Source organism: Lycorma delicatula, chromosome 6 (assembly GCF_047948215.1).
Source record: "Lycorma delicatula isolate Av1 chromosome 6, ASM4794821v1, whole genome shotgun sequence".
In the NCBI taxonomy this organism is placed as follows: domain Eukaryota; kingdom Metazoa; phylum Arthropoda; class Insecta; order Hemiptera; family Fulgoridae; genus Lycorma; species Lycorma delicatula.
The window spans coordinates 46,172,880-46,190,218 of NC_134460.1; the positions used below are offsets into that span (position 1 = coordinate 46,172,880).

General features: G+C 36.5%; 1 pseudogene; it reads right to left on the reverse strand.

The window, feature by feature from the left end:
* Positions 1-16,502, reverse strand: part of LOC142326855 (low-density lipoprotein receptor-related protein 2-like) — a 56,382-nt pseudogene extending 39,880 nt beyond the window's left edge.
* Between the last annotated feature and the right edge of the window lie 837 nt (positions 16,503-17,339).

Below are 17,339 nucleotides of genomic sequence, written 5' to 3' on the forward strand. Positions count from 1 at the left end.
GGCGATACATTTGGAATTAGTCAGCGATTTATCAACTCATGCGTTCTTAGCAGCACTGAGGAGATTTACTTCAAGAAGAGAATGTTCAAACATTTATAGCGATAATGGAACGAACTTCGTGGGCGCAAATAATTTGCTTCGCTCGATGTACTCATTTTTAAATACTAGCCACGTGAGACAAAAAATAGTAAACTCTGCATCTGAAAATGGCATCCAGTGGCACTTTATACCTCCCAATTCCCCTCATTTTGGAGGCCTTTGGGAGGCAGCTGTAAAGTCAGTAAAATTTCACCTCCGACGTGTGACAGGAAATGTAGCCTTTACGTTTGAAGAGCTCAATACTATTCTGACTCAGATTGAAGCTTGTCTTAACTCTCGACCTTTATGTGCCTTATCTTGCAACCCATCCGACCCAAAACCTTTGACACCTGGACATTTTCTTGTAGGCGGCCCACTTACTTCCTTGCCAGATCATAACCTAACTGACATCCCTATAAACAGGCTTAACAGGTGGCAGTTAGTTCAGCGATGCGTTCAACATGTTTGGCATCGATGGTCCGCTGATTACTTATCTCAGCTCCAGCAACGCCCTAGATGGAAATCCGAATCACCATCTCTGAAACCTGGAAATTTGGTGCTAATGAAGGAAGACAACATTCCTCCTCTTCAATGGAAGCTGGGAATAGTTGAGAACGTTCATCCTGGTCCAGACAATCTAGTTCGTGTGGTAACAGTTCGAAACTCCTTAGGAGTGTTTAAAAGGCCAGTGACAAAATTATGCCCATTACCCACCAGTGACTAATGTTATGTTAATTAAACAGTATAACCGTATTACCTATGTGAAAATAATCATCTTGTTCTACATTATTATTGTTTATTTCTTATATATTTTGTTCTTATTCCTTAATAATTTTCTCATTATCATTCTTTTTAAGAATACATAAGTTTATTATTATGTTACTTATGTTTATTGTATTATTGTGCTCTTTTAAGTCTTTATACTATTTTTGTTAAGTGAATTAATTATCGAACATTTTATTTAGTTGAGAAATCATATCGATTTCTGGTGGGCGGTATGTTGCGTCGCTTCCTTGCGGCAGAAGAGTGAACTATTCTTGTATCATATAGTAATAAGTTAGTGAGCTACGAGCAACCATACTATACGGCCGAGTCGCCACTTAATGTATCAATATTCTTTTATTAGTAAAGTTATTAATATCATAGTATGTTTAATTCAAATGTTTTTATTCTACAGTCCACTTTATATTAACTTCAATTATCAACACACACCACAAATGTATTCTATATCTTAAATAAGTATTCTATATTGTTTTTCATTTTTTCAAGGTTACTATTTTCAGATTTTCAAAAATAAAAAAACGATATTGAACATATCATAACTTCAAATTTAAATGAATGCTGAAGGAAAATATATTAGCTTGAAAGGCAAGGTAGACAAGCTTTTGAAATGTAATATTACAGATAAATATAAAGATATAGGTTGAAGAGTTAAACTCTAGTAATTCTAATGAGAAGAGCTTATTTGGTGGATCACACATTTGACACCTACTGTTAATTATATAATCAAAGTTTAGAAGAAAACTGTGAATGGATATGATTTAAATAAATAAGGAAAAAATTGGAGACATTACCGATTATTTACAATATATTAGATATAATGAGTTAAAAAGTAATGGAAAATACAAAGAATCCAGAAGTACAGCAATTACCCACCGGGTTGGTCTAGTGGTTAACGCGTCTTCCCAAATCAGCTGATTTGGAAGTCGAGAGTTACAGCGTTCAAGTCCTAGTAAAGCCAGTTATTTTTACACGGATTTGAATACTAGATCGTGGATACCGGTGTTCTTTGGTGGTTGGGTTTCAATTAACCACACATCTCAGGAATGGTCGAACTGAGAATGTACAAGACTACACACTTCATTTACACTCATACATATCATCTTCATTCATCCTCTGAAGAATTATCTAAACGGTAGTTACCAGAGGCTAAACAGGAAAAAGAAAGAAAGAAGAAGTACAGCAATTGACTGATGACAAGTAAGAAGTTCAAAGAAAGCATCCAAATATAGATACACTAATAAACAAAATTTCCATACTGAAACTGTGGCGCCTAAGACAAGTAAGAAGTTCAAAGAAAGCATCCAAATATAGATACACTAATAAACAAAATTTCCATACTGAAACTGTGGCGCCTAAACTGGTATGAGTAGAGCAAATCTTTTTTTATTTGTAGCAGCAAAAACATGCATTATGAACTAGTGAACTGAATTAATATATATGATAAATTAAGCAATTTGAAGAATACTTATGGATGAATTATTGTGAAATATATGGGAGTTGTGAAGTTCAATGGCTTCTCTGAGGACACTATTGCCAACTTGTAATTTATATAAAAATGTAGGTAGTATGGTCTATATGGATAAAATCTCCACAAATTCCTTTTGCAATGTCTTAAACTTTATGCAAACAAATTAAACAGTTATCTAGATAAAGGTTTACACATACCTAAAGCATTCCAGTCTGTTTTTTTTATAAGTTTTAAGTTTTACTAAATAATTATGAAACTGTTATAAATATGTTTGCTACCATTTGCCACTGCTATCACATCAGCCAGAATTATTGTACAGTCTCTTGTTAAGTTCATTACATATGACTAAAGCATCTGAATTTGAACAATTTTAATGTTGAGAATTATAAAAAGATTTGCTATATATAATAAATATGATATTGACTTTTATTGATTTCAAGAAAGCATATGATTGTGTACTTTGATCCATTCGACATCAAAACAGGACTGAGACAAGGAGATGGACTGTCACCGCTTTTATGCAACTGTGCCCTTGAATTTATAATACGTGATTGGAAAAAATTAAATAAAGACAACGTTAAAATTGGAAAAGGTATCTCAGTAAATTGCCTAGGCTTTGCGGACGATTTAGCCCTACTATCCCAAAATATAGAAGAGGCCAGATACCAACTGTCAACACTGGAAGAGATTGCATGAAAAATCGGTCTAAAAATTTCATACGAAAAAACCAAAATTATGGTGAGAGACCCACTATGCATAAGCAAAGTAAAAATAAACAATAATGACATAGAACTAGTAGAAAACTTTAAATATTTGGGGGAAAACATCACGCACAACCTCCAAGAAATTCCAAACTGGAATGAAAGAATAAATAAACTCATCAAAGCCACAATAAAAACGCAAAACATCTATAACAAAAAATGCATGTCCATAAACACAAAAATAAGACATTATAACTCAGTTATCCAACCAGAAATACTTTACGGATGCGAAACCATATTTGGACCGTACCAGACAAGGTTTACCGACAAACTGGAAAAGATTGAAAGACAGATTCTACGACGATGCATCGGGAAAAACATTAAAAAAGACGGGGTTTGGAAAATTATTCCAAACGAAGAGATTTATAAACTATCATCCCGATAACTAATAAATTTAGAAAGAAGAGAATTTCCTTTCTAGGACATATTTTCAGAATGGAAGAGACCAGACGGATAATCGAACTTTTCTGGAACAAGAAAAGCAGACCGAACTGGTTATACGAAGTACAGAAAGACATGGAGGAATTAGACATAACCCGTGAAAACCTAAAAACGAAAACCGGCAACTATGAGAAATTAAAAAATAAAGAAACAAGATTCCTATCAAAACCCAAGAATACAATTAGCCGGGTGTACTCTGAACAAGAAAGGGCAAGAAGATCTGAAACCCTTAGAAATTACTGGCAAAAAAGAATAGCTGAAAAACAACAAATCAGCAAGAAAAGAAAGAACTTGCCAAAAAAAAAAAAAAAAAAAAGAACTAAAGTGATCCATTATGGTCTTAAAAGTAATAAAAAAAAATGATATTACCAGGTAATTTCTTTTTAAAATTGCCAATAAATTACAAAATAAATAAATAAAAACACTAGAATTTCACTATTCTCAGGAAAAGTCTAGCTTCAATATAAGATGAAGCCTGACAATAAAATTACCTTTATAATATTTTTTAGCAGAATTTGGAAATTGCTTTTGCATCCAGTCATGTTTTATATATATATAAAACTGTTTTGTCTCCTCTACTGGACAAAAAATCTCAACCGATTATGACAAAAACTTGGTGGGGTTTTGTAAACCTACTGGGAATAGAACCCTAATGATTTTCAAGAAACTCAGTTTGCAGAAACCAGAGTTAGAGCCAAAAATGAGGTTTTTGGGCACATTTTCGGCTTTCTTTTCAATCTACTGGTGCAATTTTTTTTACATTTCCTTCTATTTTTTTCAAAATAAATTATTTTAAGAGATAAGATTGGTTTGATGCTTATCAGTTTTTCTATACACAGCCTATGTAACACTGGTGAAGGATACAAAATACTTTTCTTTATACTATCTTAGGTATGAGGGTTGTCTGAAAAGTTTTGAATTTCAAAACTTGTGTTCGGGATGGCCAAAAACTGCAACCACCACCTTCATCATGGAAAAAGTTTACCAAATGGTAATGGACAACTGACGAATTAAGGTTAGAGAGGTAGCAGAGGCTAAGGGTATATCGAAAGAACATGTCATATATTAACTGAAGAATTTGATATGCGTAAGCTATCCACTCATTGGGTGCCGCGTTTGCTCACTTTGGACCAAAAACTCATTCGAATGAACATTTTCAAGTCCCTGCTGGAGCAGTTTAAGCAAAACAAGTCAGATTTTTTGCATAGATTCATAACGAGATGAAACATGGATGGATCCACCACTACTCTCCTGAGATGAAATACCAGTCAAAACAGTGGACTGCGAAGGATGAACCTGCTCTGAAAAAGACGAAGGCAGTTCCATCAGCCGGGAAAGTGATGGTAACTGTTTTTTGGGATAGTAACAGAATTTCATTTATCGATTATCTTCACAAAGGTAAAACAACAACATGACAGTATTGCATATAATTAATTGACAAGCTGAAGGCAGAAATTAAAAAAAAAACAACCACATTTGAAGAAAAACAAAGTACTTTTCCATCAGGATAATGCACCTACTCACACTTAAATGGTCGCCATGATTAAAATTCATGAATTGAACTTTAAATTGGTTGATCACTCACCATATTCACCAGATCTAGCCCTAAGCAACTTTTTCATGTTTCCTAACCTTAAAGTTTCGTACGGAAGAAAGAGATTTTCATCGGATGAGGAAGTCATCGCACATGTAAATGCCTATTTTGCAGAGAAAGACACCAGCTACTATTTGGAAGGGTTAAAGAGGTTAGAGCATTACTGGAAAAAATATATCAACTTGTAAAGAGACTTTGTTGAAAAATAAAACTATATTTGACAAAAAAAATATGTCTTTCTACATTAGGCCCAAAACTTTTCAGACAGCCCTTGTAATATTTGAATAAATAATATATACTAAATTAAATGTTTAATTATAAGCCACTAGATGATTAAGTTTTGATATCCTAATTGAGAGACTGAAATACTTAAATAATAATACAGTAAATATTATTTTTTTGGGGGGGATTTCCACACAATATGTTGAAATTTCTACTGTGTCTGGTCAGATTTTATAAGGAGTTGGTGGGTGGGAGTGGGTATCAAGTTTTCTTCTTTATGTTTTGGAGTCTCCTGAACACAATTATGCAATGTTTATAATGTGTCTCACCAAGAGGTATACGCTTTCGATTTTGTATCACTTGCCCATTCCTCCACCAATTCTATCGAAACTTTACAGACCTTTAAACAGAGGTTCTAAAAATGTTCTATGAAAATTTTAACCTTCTAGGATTTACAGAAACAAAATGACAGCTTTTAAATAAAAACATCAATTTTAGATAAACCACATTGCTGGTAAAATGATTAAAAACAGATAATAATTAGTTAGATAATTAAAAATAGTTAGATAATTAGGTGGTCATGGTTATGACTAATTATTAACTTGGTTTATTCAATTTTATATCTATATAATAACATTTTATTGTCTGCTCTACTAGATGCAAATCTTAAAGATTTTGACAAAACTTGGTGGGTGATGTAAACCTATTGGGAATGAGCCCCCTATTGATTTTCAAGCAAATCAGTTGACAAGAACCAGAGTTAGAACCAAAAAACAGGATTTTTGGCTGTGTTTTCAATGTTAAGTAAAATCAGAAATCCGCCCTTCTGACACAATTACTGTGACAAGTTTTTTTTTATTATCAAGAAGTACCTAATTGAACTTAAATCAATTTTTTTTACAAATTTTACAAGAAAGAATAAATGATATTTATATTGCTCTCTGGTCAGAAATAACGTCTGTTTATCAAGAAAATTGTAATAATTAAAAGTAAAAACTAATAACAAAGAATGAAAAATAAAAACTAACTTATTTTAAATTGAAACTTTTTTAACAATAAATTTTGTAATAAAATGTTTTTAAAAATCTGCTCATAAACATTTCCAGTAACCTTTACATCCATGCTCATCGAGTGATATACTTTGGTCACTGAGGATGGTGACTAACACAAGTGAAAATTTTATGAAATAAATTTAAAAAAATGTTTTATTATAAGATTTGATTCAGTTTATCATTGCGTTAAATTTAAATTCTAAATTAATGTCATCACTGACCATCATGGACAAGAACTTTGAAAAAAAGACATAATAATTTACTTACTTCCAGAACCAAGGAATGCATCTATCATCACCACCACCACAACGATGTTGTCCTTTTGTACAATTAGCAAGACATGTTTTATTATCATTTGAGAGATAGAACTGATTGGGACAGGCACAAATATAACTAACAGGACTTTTAGTAAGATACTATATCAACTACATTAGGCCCATTGGGTGAAGTTGTATGAAGATCATAACCATCAGGACTTGCATCAACACCAGGTACAGGACTAAGCAGACATAAATGGGAGCAACCACCATTATCTCCACCACATGGGTTAGGATAATGTAACTGTCTTAGACGATGATGAACATGAATATCATAAGGTCTATGTGTTGCATTTCTTATAATCTTCAGATCAGCTCCTGCAATCAATAAGTAAAATATATTAAAGTTATTTTATTTTATAACAAAATCAGTAATCTTAGGCTTATGGATATGGAATATCTATTAAATACCTTCAAGGTGGATACAAGAATGGATACTGAATAGTCAGCAAATATTACAAAAATGTAAACTAAATGTTTATTTGTATTCTACTTATAAATCAATCTATGAAGTTTAAAAAATGTGTTATTAAAAGAAATATTTTTAACACTTTTTCTATACTTCAGTAAGCATCTGCCTTGTATTTTACACACTTCACTAATTTGGGAAGAGATGAAAAGGTTTTCCAAGAAAGTCAAAATCTGTTTTCAGGAAGCTCTTAAGAGTCTGGAAGCAACAGTAATTTGTAGTAATATATATTTTATCTGTTTACTATTAAATAATTGATCATTAATGAACTGCTTCCTTCCTGGATAAAAAAAGCTGAATTCCAAAGGAGTTGAGTTGAAAAATCCAAGCAATCAACTGTGAAACTGATTACATTATTTAGATTTTATTAATTAAAAATTTTAAATAAATAAATACCTGTAAATTTATTAGCTCGACTGATTGCTTTCAAATTCCAATCTGTCCAGTAAATGAAATCTTCAAATAATGTAATAGCAAATACATGAGGAACTTATCACCCTTAAGTACAGTATGTCTATGACGACCTTCTAAATCAGCTGATGCAATGTAATCAAGATGAGAATCAGCCCAGTAAATACGGTCAGTGAAGTAATCTATTGTTAATGCATTTGGCCAAGCTATATCATCATCATGTTTAAATAAACGTGTCATGTTGCTGCCATCCATACCCATCTTTGCTATAAATGCCTGCAAAAATAAAAATGTTTAATTAAAATAATATCTCATTAACCATTAAACATTTTCAATATGATAAATTAGGCCTTTATAGCACAAAAGCTTGTTGCAGGGATCTGTTGTGAAAAAGGGAGGAAAGAAATGCAACATGTAAACCTAAAACAACAGATAATAACAGTGTAGCTATATTTGCAGTTTTCTTACGTTCTGAAGATGCTGCAAGTTTAATATGTATAGCCAATTTAGATTTATAACTAATTTTAGCACAGATTTTTAAATAAAATTTGTGAATTAAATGAAGCCTTAAATTCATAGAAATTTCTTTTAAAGGCAATAAAAAAATTTATTAGAAAATACATTTTTTTCTAATAAAAAATATGAATAAAAGGGACAGTGAGAATTCCCAATTCAAGAAACTCAGATCTAAAACATTTTATAATGTTACTTTTATGTCGGTTCTTGTAGCATTATTTCTCTAAAATATATTTTCCACAGTGAATCTTCAGTTGTCAATTTACACCTTGTCATAACTGAACATTAAGTAAAACAAATATGTTAAATAAACTGACTGATGGCTAAAGCATGGATGTGTTGTTGACATTAAGTGTCAACTGCTAGTGGGATCACTCGGTGCCAGGATAATTGTGAGGACTAAAAATGATTAGATAGGGAAAAATGTCAATCAGATTTATTTCTAATAATATATATATGTTATGAAATATAAAACATGATATTGTTTTATTTAGAAATAGGCAGGCAAGTTCAAACTCAACCTAATAATATTAGTTGCAATATAATAAATCTTATATCACGCTGTTATATTTGGAAGTTTTTATTATAGAAATTCTATAAACAAGGATCTTGATATAAAGTTAAAAAAAAAATGTTTTTTAAGCATATTCTTCACAAAACAAAATATTAAACTGAAATATAAAGTCTCTGAATAAATAAAATTAGCAATAGTACTAGTCACAACTATAAAATAAACATCTATCATTAAATATAATTAAAAATGTCTATAAAAAGGTTGAAGAGTGCATTAAATTTTACAAAAATGAAATTAGTATGAACTAACTTACATAAAAAAAAGTGACATATTACCTGTAAATGCCAACTTGTAAAATACAAGTAACCAGTACCAGGATGTACAGCAAGTCCTCTTGGATCTGAAATTCCAGCTTTCAGTGTTTTACGATTCCTACTATCAAGTTCAGCAACATCAAGATGTTTACTATGCCTATCAAGCCAGTACATTTTCCCACCAATCCAATCTATTGCAATCCCTTCTAAACCATGATTGTCATGTCTTATAACAGGTTCACGATGTTGTGAATTACCGATCTGTGATCTATGAAAATATAAAGAAATGCACATTAAGAATCAAATGTTATTAAGTATCTTCATATTTTACATAACATATACTAATAAAAGAAATTCTAAATATTTCATAGGTGAGATTAAATGTATTCTACTAATACTGATAATATTACAAAAAAAGAATTATGTATAAATGGCACTATAAAAAGTGTGTTAAAAGAAGATAAAAGATGTGTGTGTCTGTCTGTTTCTCTCTCATTCTCTCTCTGTGTGTGTGTGTGTGTGTGTGTGTGTGTGTGTGTGTGTGTCTGTGTCTGTGTCTGTCTGTCTGTTTCCAATTCTATCTCTCACTCTCTCTCTTTCTCTCCTCTGTGTGTGTGTCTGTCTTTCTGTCTGTTGCTGCCTCATACACTCTCGCTGTTTCTTAGTGTTTCTGTGTGTTTGTGTGTCTCTCTGTCTGTTTCTCTCTCATTCTCTCTCTCTCTCTCTCTCTCTCTCTCTCTCTCTCTCTCTCTCTCTCTCTCTCTCTCTCTCTCTCTCTCTCTCTCTCTCTCTCTCTCTCTCTGTGTGTGTGTGTATGTCTATCTGTTACTCCCTCTGTGTGTGTGTGTTTGTTTCTCTTTCTTTCTCACACACTCTCTCTCTCTGTGTGTGTATCTGTCTGTCTGTCTGTTTCTTTCTGTCTGTCTGTGTCTGATTGTGTGTCTGTTTCTTTCTCTTTCTCTCTTTATCTCCCTCTTCCTCACACACACACACTCTCTCTCTCTCTCTGTGTGTCTCTTTGTTTCTCTCTCACTCTCTCTCTCTATGTGTGTGTGTGTCTTTGTTTCTGTTTTTCTCCCTTTCTCTCTCTCTCTCTCTCTCTCTCTCTCTCTCTCTCTCTCTCTCTCTCTGTGTGTGTGTGTGTGTGTGTGTGCCTGTTTGTCTGTTTTTTATTTTAACTCTCACTATTTCTCTCCTCTGGGTGTGTGTCTGTCTTCCTGTCTGTTTCATTGTCTCTCACTGTTTCTGTGTGTGTGTGTGTGTGTGAATGTGTTTCTGTCTGTCTGTTTCTCTCTCATTCTCTGTGTGTATGTGTGTGTGTGTGTTTGTCTATATTTTTCTCTCTCTCTATGTGTGTGTTTGTTTCTCTTTCTTTCTCACAAACACTCTCTCTCTATCTCTGTGTGTTTGTCTGTTTCTTATTCTATCTCTCACTCTCTCACTTTCTCTCCTCTGTTTGTTGTGTGACTTTCTGTCTGTTTCTGTCTTATTCTCTCTTTCTGTATGTGTTTGTGTGTGTCTGTCTGCCTGTTTATGTTTTTCTCTCATTCTCTGTGTGTGTTTGTCTGTCTTTCTCTCATTCTTTTGTGTGTGTGTGTGGCTGTGTGTTTCTCTCTCTCTCTCTCTCTCTCTCTCTTTCTGTGTTTTGTGTCTGTGTCTGTCTGTCTTTTTCTGTGTGAGTGTGTCTGTCTGTCAGTTTCTCTCACTTACTCGCTCTATCTATCTCTCGCTTTTTCTGTGTGTGTGAACCCACACACACAGAAAAAGGCTGTTTCTCTCTCTCTCTCTCTCTGTGTTTTTCTTTCTTTCTGTTTCTCTCTCTGTGTGTGTGTGTCTGCCTGTCTGAATTTCTCACTCTCTCTCGCTCTCTCACTCTCTGTGTGTGTGTGTGTGTGTGTGTGTGTGTGTGTGAAAGTGTCTGCCTGTCTGTATTTCTCACTCTCTCTCTATCTCTCTCTCTCTCTCTGTGTGTGTGTGTGTGTGTGTGTGTGTGTGTGTGTGTGTGTGTGTGTGAAAGTGTCTGTCTGTTTCTCTGTCTCCCTCTGTGTGTGTCTGTCTTTCTTTTTCTCTATCTCCCTCTGTGTGTGTGTGCCTGTCTCTCTGTTTCCCTCTCAATCAATCTCCCTCTCTCTCTGTGTGGGTGTGTGTGTGTGTGTTTCTCTCTGTGTGTGTGTTTGTTTCTCTTTCCTTCTCACACACTCTCTCTCTCACTCTCTCTGTGTCTCTGTGGGTGTGTTTGTGTCTGTCTTTCTGTCTGTTTCTGTTCTCTCTCACTCACTCTCTCTCTCTCTCTCTCTCTCTCTCTATGTGTGTGTGTCTGTCTGTCTGTTTTTAATTCTATCTCTCACTCTCTCTCTTTCTCTCCTCTGTGTATGGGTCTGTCTAATTCCCTCTGTGTGTGTATGTTTGTCTGTTTCTCTCTCTTTAAATCTCTCTTTCCCTCAGTGTGTGTGTGTTTCTAACTTTGTCTCTGTGTGTGTGTATGTGTGTTTGTTTCTATTTCTTTCTCACACACTCTCTCTTTCTTTCTCTCTCTGTGTGTGTAGGTGAGTTTGTGTGTGTCTTTCTGTCGGTTTCTCTTACTATCTCTATCTCTTTCACTCTATGTGTGTGTGTGTTTATCTCTCTCTCTGTATGTGTTTGTGTGTGTCTGTCTGCCTGTTTATGTTTTTCTCTCATTCTCTGTGTGTGTGTGTGGCTGTGTATTTCTCTCTCTCTCCCTCTCTTTCTGTGGTTTGTGTGTGTGTCTGTCTGTCTTTTTCTCTGTCTGTCTTTTTCTGTGTGAGTGTGTCCGTCTGTCAGTTTCTCTCTGATTCTCTCACTTACTCGCTCTCTCTATCTCTCGCTGTTTCTGTGTGTGTGTGTGTGTCATTCTTTCTTTTTCTCTTTCTTCCACTCTGTGTGTGTGTGCCTGTTTCTCTGTTTCCCTCTCAATCTCTCTGTGTGTGTGTGTGTGTGTGTGTGTGTGTGCCTGTCTGTCTGTTTCTAATTTATCTTTAACTCTCTCTCTTTCTCTACTCTCTGTGTGTGTCTGTCTTCGTGTCTGTTTCTGTCTCATTCTCTCTCTCTGTTTCTGTGTGTGTGTGTGTGTGTGTGTGTCTGTTTCTCTCTCATTCTCTCTCTCTCTCTCTCTCTCTCTGTGTGTATGTCTATCTGTTACTCCCTCTGTGTGTGTGTGTTTGTTTCTCTTTCTTTCTCACACACTCTCTCTCTCTGTGTGTGTATCTGTCTGTCTGTCTGTTTCTAATTTTATCTCTCACTCTCTCTCTTTCTCTCCTCAGTGTGGGTGTCTGTCTTTCTGTCTGTTTCTTACTTATTCACTCTCTCTCAGCCTCTCTCTCTCTCTCTGTGTGTGTTTGTGTTTGTCGGTCTGTCTGTTTCTGCATCTCCCACTCTATCACTCTGTGTGTGTGTATCTATCTGTTTCTCTCTCTTTCATTCTCTCTCTCTCTCTCAGTGTGTGTGTTTGTTTCTATTTCTATCTCACACACTCTCTCTTTCTTTCTCTCTCTCTCTGTGTGTGTACGTGCGTTTGTGTTGCCTTTCTGTTGCCTTTCTGTCTGTTTCTGTTCCTCTCTCATTCTCTCTCGCTCTCTCTCTTTCACATGTGTGTGTGTTGTGTGCCTGTCTGTCTGTTTTTATCTCCCTCACTCTTTGTATGTGTGTGTGTGTCTGTCTTTTTCTCTCTCTCTCTTTATGTGTTTGTGTGTGTCTGTCTGTCTGTTTCTGTCTCTTTCTCTACTCTCTCTCTCTCACTGTGTATGTGTGTGTGTGTGTGTTTCTGTCTGTCTGTTTCTCTCTGTTTCTCTCACTCACTCACTCTCTCTCTCTCTCTCTGTGAGAGTGTGTGTATAACACAAACTCACCTACACACACAGAGAGAGAGAAAGAAAGAGAAAGAGTGTGTGAGAAAGAAATAGAAACAAACACACTCATAGAGAAACATATAGAAACACACACATACACACACTGAGAGAGAGAGAGAGAAACAGCGAGATACACACACAGAGAGAGATAGTGAGGGAGACACAGAAACAGACCAACCGACAAACACACACTCACACACACAGAGAGAGAGAGAGTGTGTGAGAAAGAAAGAGAAACAAACACACACACACACACACACACAAAGAGAAATAGAAAGACACACACACACAGAGAGAGAGAGAGAGAGAGTGAGCAAGGGAGAGTTAGAGAATAAGAGAGAAACAGACAGACACATACACACACAGACACTCAGAAACAGAGGGAGTGAATGAAACAGAAACAGACAGAAAGTAGAAAAACACACAGAGGAGAGAAAGAGAGAGATTGAGAGATAGAATTAGATACAGACACACACACACACACACACACACACAGAGAGAGAGAGAGAGAGAGATAAAGAATGAGAGTGAAACAGACCAACAGACACACACACACAAAACACAGAGAGAGAGAGAGAGAGAGAGAGCGAGTGTGTAAGAAAGAGGGAGAAACAGAGATAAAAAGAAAGAAACAGGCACACAATCACACACATTGAGAGAGAGTGAGATAGAAACAGACACACACACACACAGAGAGAGAGAGAGAAACAGGTACAGACTTAAAGACACACAGAAACACACACTCACACACAGAGAGAGAGAGTGAGTGAGAGAGAAACAGAAACATACATACAGAGAGAGAGAGAGTTAGAGAAAGAAAGAGAAACAGACAGACACACAACACACACACACACACATAGAGTGAGTGAGAGACAGAGAGAGAATGAGAGAGGAACAGAAACCAAAAGAAAGACACTGACGAACTCACCTACACAGAGAGAGAGAGAGAGTGTGTGTGAAAGAAATAGAAACAATTTCATACACATACAGAGAGAAAATGATAGAAACACAAACACACACTGAGAGAAAGAGAGAGAAACAGACAAATATACACACACACAGAGGGAATTAGACAGACACACACACAGAGGAAGAGAAAGAGAGAGAGTGAGAGATAGAATTAAAAACAAACAGACAGACACACACAAACACAGAGAGAGAGAGAGAGTGTGTGAGAAAGAAAGAGTAACAAACACACACACACCCACACAGAGAGAGAGAGAGAGAGAATGAAAGAGAAACAGACAGACAGAAACACACACACACACACACACAGACATACTCAGAAACAGAGAGAGTGAATGAGACAGAAACAGACAGAAAAACAGACAAACACACACACAGGAGAGAAAGAAAGAGAGTGTGTGAGAATGAAACAGAAAGTGTGTGTGTCTTCTTTTTTTCTCTCTCACTCCCCCCTCTTACTCTCTGTGTGCATGTGTGTGTCTGTTATTCTGTTCTCTCTCGCTCACTCTCTCTCTCTCTCTCTCTCTCTCTCTCTCTCTCTCTATGTGTGTGTGTCTTTAAGTCTGTTTCTCATTCTCCCTCTCTCACTCTCTGCGTTTTGTGTGTGTCTGTCTTTATTTTTCTCTCTCTTTCTCCCACTCTCTCTCTCTCTCTCTCTGTGTGTGTTTCTGTGTGTTTTTAAGCCTGTTTCTGTTTCTCTCTCTCTCTCTCTGTCTGTTTCACTCTCTCTCTGTGTGTGTGTGTGTATGTCTGTTTCTCTCTCGCTCGCTCACTCTCTCTCTCTCCTCTCTCTGTGTGTATGTTTGTGTGTGTGTCTATTTCTGTTTTTCTCCCTTTCTCCGTGTGTGTGTGTATATGTGTGTCTGTCTGTCTGTTTCTTATTCTGTCTCTCACTCCCTCTCTTTCTCCCCTCTGTGTGTGTGTCTGTCTTCCTGTCTTTCTGTCTCAATCTCTCTCCCTGTTTCTGTGTGTCTGTGTGTGTAAGTGTGTGTTTTTGTCTGTTTTTGTCTGTTTCTCTCGCTCTCCCTCTCTCATTCTGTGTGTGTGTGTGTTTGTTTCAATTTCTTTCTCACACGCTCTCTCTCTTTCTTTCTCACTCTGTGTGTGTGTGTGTGTGTGTGTGTGTCTGTCTGTTTCTCTCTCTCTCTCTCTCTCTCTCTCTCTCTCTCTCTCTCTCTCTCTCTGTGTGTGTGTGTGTGTGTGTGTGTGTGTGTGTGTCTGTCTGTTTCTTTCTTATTCTCTCTCTCACTGCCTCTCTCTCTCCGTATAATCGCAACGTAGGTAGCGCTTCGTTTAGAAACTCGCCGGAAAGAGCGCCTGCGCCCTGTTGTTCACGATGTCGAACGGTAATCCTCCTCGTCTTATCGGTAATGTTTCCGGTACGTCGTCGGTAAATTGTACTCCGTAAGCCGTGTCCACAAAACATTTTCTACTGTATGATAACGCTAAGCGGTACAACGTATTGGGCGATCTGATCGGAATAGTTCGTTCCGTGATCACTATACAACATCTTGCTCCTTCTAGACGACTACCGTATTCCAACATGTGCATGTAAACGTTTGTGTAGTCCATAGATGCATGACGGTTTCGAAGTTCCAATAAAGGCTCTTTGTACACGAGCGGAGAGGGTCTAAATCTTGAAATAAAGTTCCATCCGTGTCGGACCGTTGTGTTGAATGTGTTTTTATCGTAGATCACCTGTTCGATAGGCATCTCGTACTTGTCGCATTCTTCTAAAAATGTTAACCATATACGCTTATTGAAAATCTTGCCTTCGCTAGTAATCATCAAGAGAACGACCAACGGATAATCACGATTCATTCTTTTTACATGTCGCCAGCATCGTGGGTCTTTATTTTCACAGTAGTTCACTTTACGACAGACGTAGTTACCGCAAAACATCTGACGGTCGCTAAAATATTTGGAACACAAGTTGTTTTGCGGTTTTTGCCTAAAACGTATCGCGTTAGTGTACGGTATACCGTCCTCGTAGGTGTGTATGCTTGCCATTGTTACCGACTATCAACTGATTTTTTTTAAAAAAACATCAAAGCCTACTCTATATCGTCCACCGTCGATATCGCTCTCCTATCCACAACCAAAAATCCATGAGGTTTTCTCCAAGCAACACCACACAGACTTTTAAACCGATCGAATTTAATATCGGTATTTACATGATCTTGATATATGTGACGTAAGTTGAGATCGTCTTGTTTGAATATAAGAAGGAGATTTGCGTTGTCCCGTACAAGGTGCTTCCCGGCACTGGAATATGTCTGAGTCAAATAAAAGCTGTCGATGTTGTTGTGTCGTCCCATCGCAAAGTACTTGCGAATATTATGTTGCTTTTCGCAAGCTACATCGACGAAAATCATTATCGAGTTCGGATCCGCTTCGTCGGGTGCCATCACATGTTCGTTTTCTGAGTATGCAAAAAAGCCGATCTCCGGCACACCAGTCATGACTTGTTCTAGAAACTTATATTTCGGTTGGTACAGCGATTTCGAAAACACGTAAATATTTTTCAACCTTAAACCGTCCGGGGAGAACAACAAGTTGAATAGAACTTTTGTTTTTCCGCAATAAGACGGTCCGCAGATAATACATCTGATTGTATTCGGTAGAAGAGGGCCATGACGAGTCCTTTTTCGCTTTCCACACCCGGGCCCTGTATATTCGTCGGAAGTTTTCAAGCGTAATATTACCAGCCTGTTGACGTTCCAACCTCATGTTTCAGACTGATCAGTTTACCGCACTAAATCCCCCTTATGTATCCAACTGTTGTGTTTACCGTCGAACCCTTACCACTTTACAAATAGCTTATCGCCTTTTCTTCGTAAGACTTTCTCGACTAAATACGCATTATTTGTAACGTTAGTTTTAGTGAGCTCTTCAGCGTAAAATTTACCGCTCACCACCTCACCGTGAACATCGATCAACGTGTAAATACACGGTCGCGTATTATCGTGTACCTTATGTACGATAAATACTTCGTTCGTCCAATTCGGTAAATATCCTTTGGCGAATTAAAAAAATTTGCTTATACGCACTCGATCGCCGACATTGAATTTCAGTGACGTAGACTTTCGATAGAGTACCGTATTCAATCGCCGTAAAACAGCGGCTTGGTTTCGCTTGTTTACATCTTTCGGTTTCATTCCGATAGTGCGATGACTGGTGTTGTATTTTGCGATCAATTTCGGTAGTAATTCTAACCACTTGTAGGTTCCTTATTCGGTAAATTTTTTCCACATCATCGTTTTCAGTGTTCGATTAAATCGTTCGACTATCGATGCTTTTTTATCCGAATGTGTGGAATAGTGATTTATATTATACGATTGTAATAGTCGTTTAATCGTCGGATTTTAGTTTTAACAGTTACGGCGAATGCTAGTTTAGAAAAACAATTTATCATCGTCAATATGAATCGATAGCCTTTGTTTGATCTAGAGTACGGTCCCATTTCTACAAGGTCAGCTTGAAAAAGGTCAGAAATATTCTTCAGTTCGACACGTCTTGTAGGATAGTTTCGTCGAGCCTGTCGGTGAAGCTCTTTAGCTATTGACG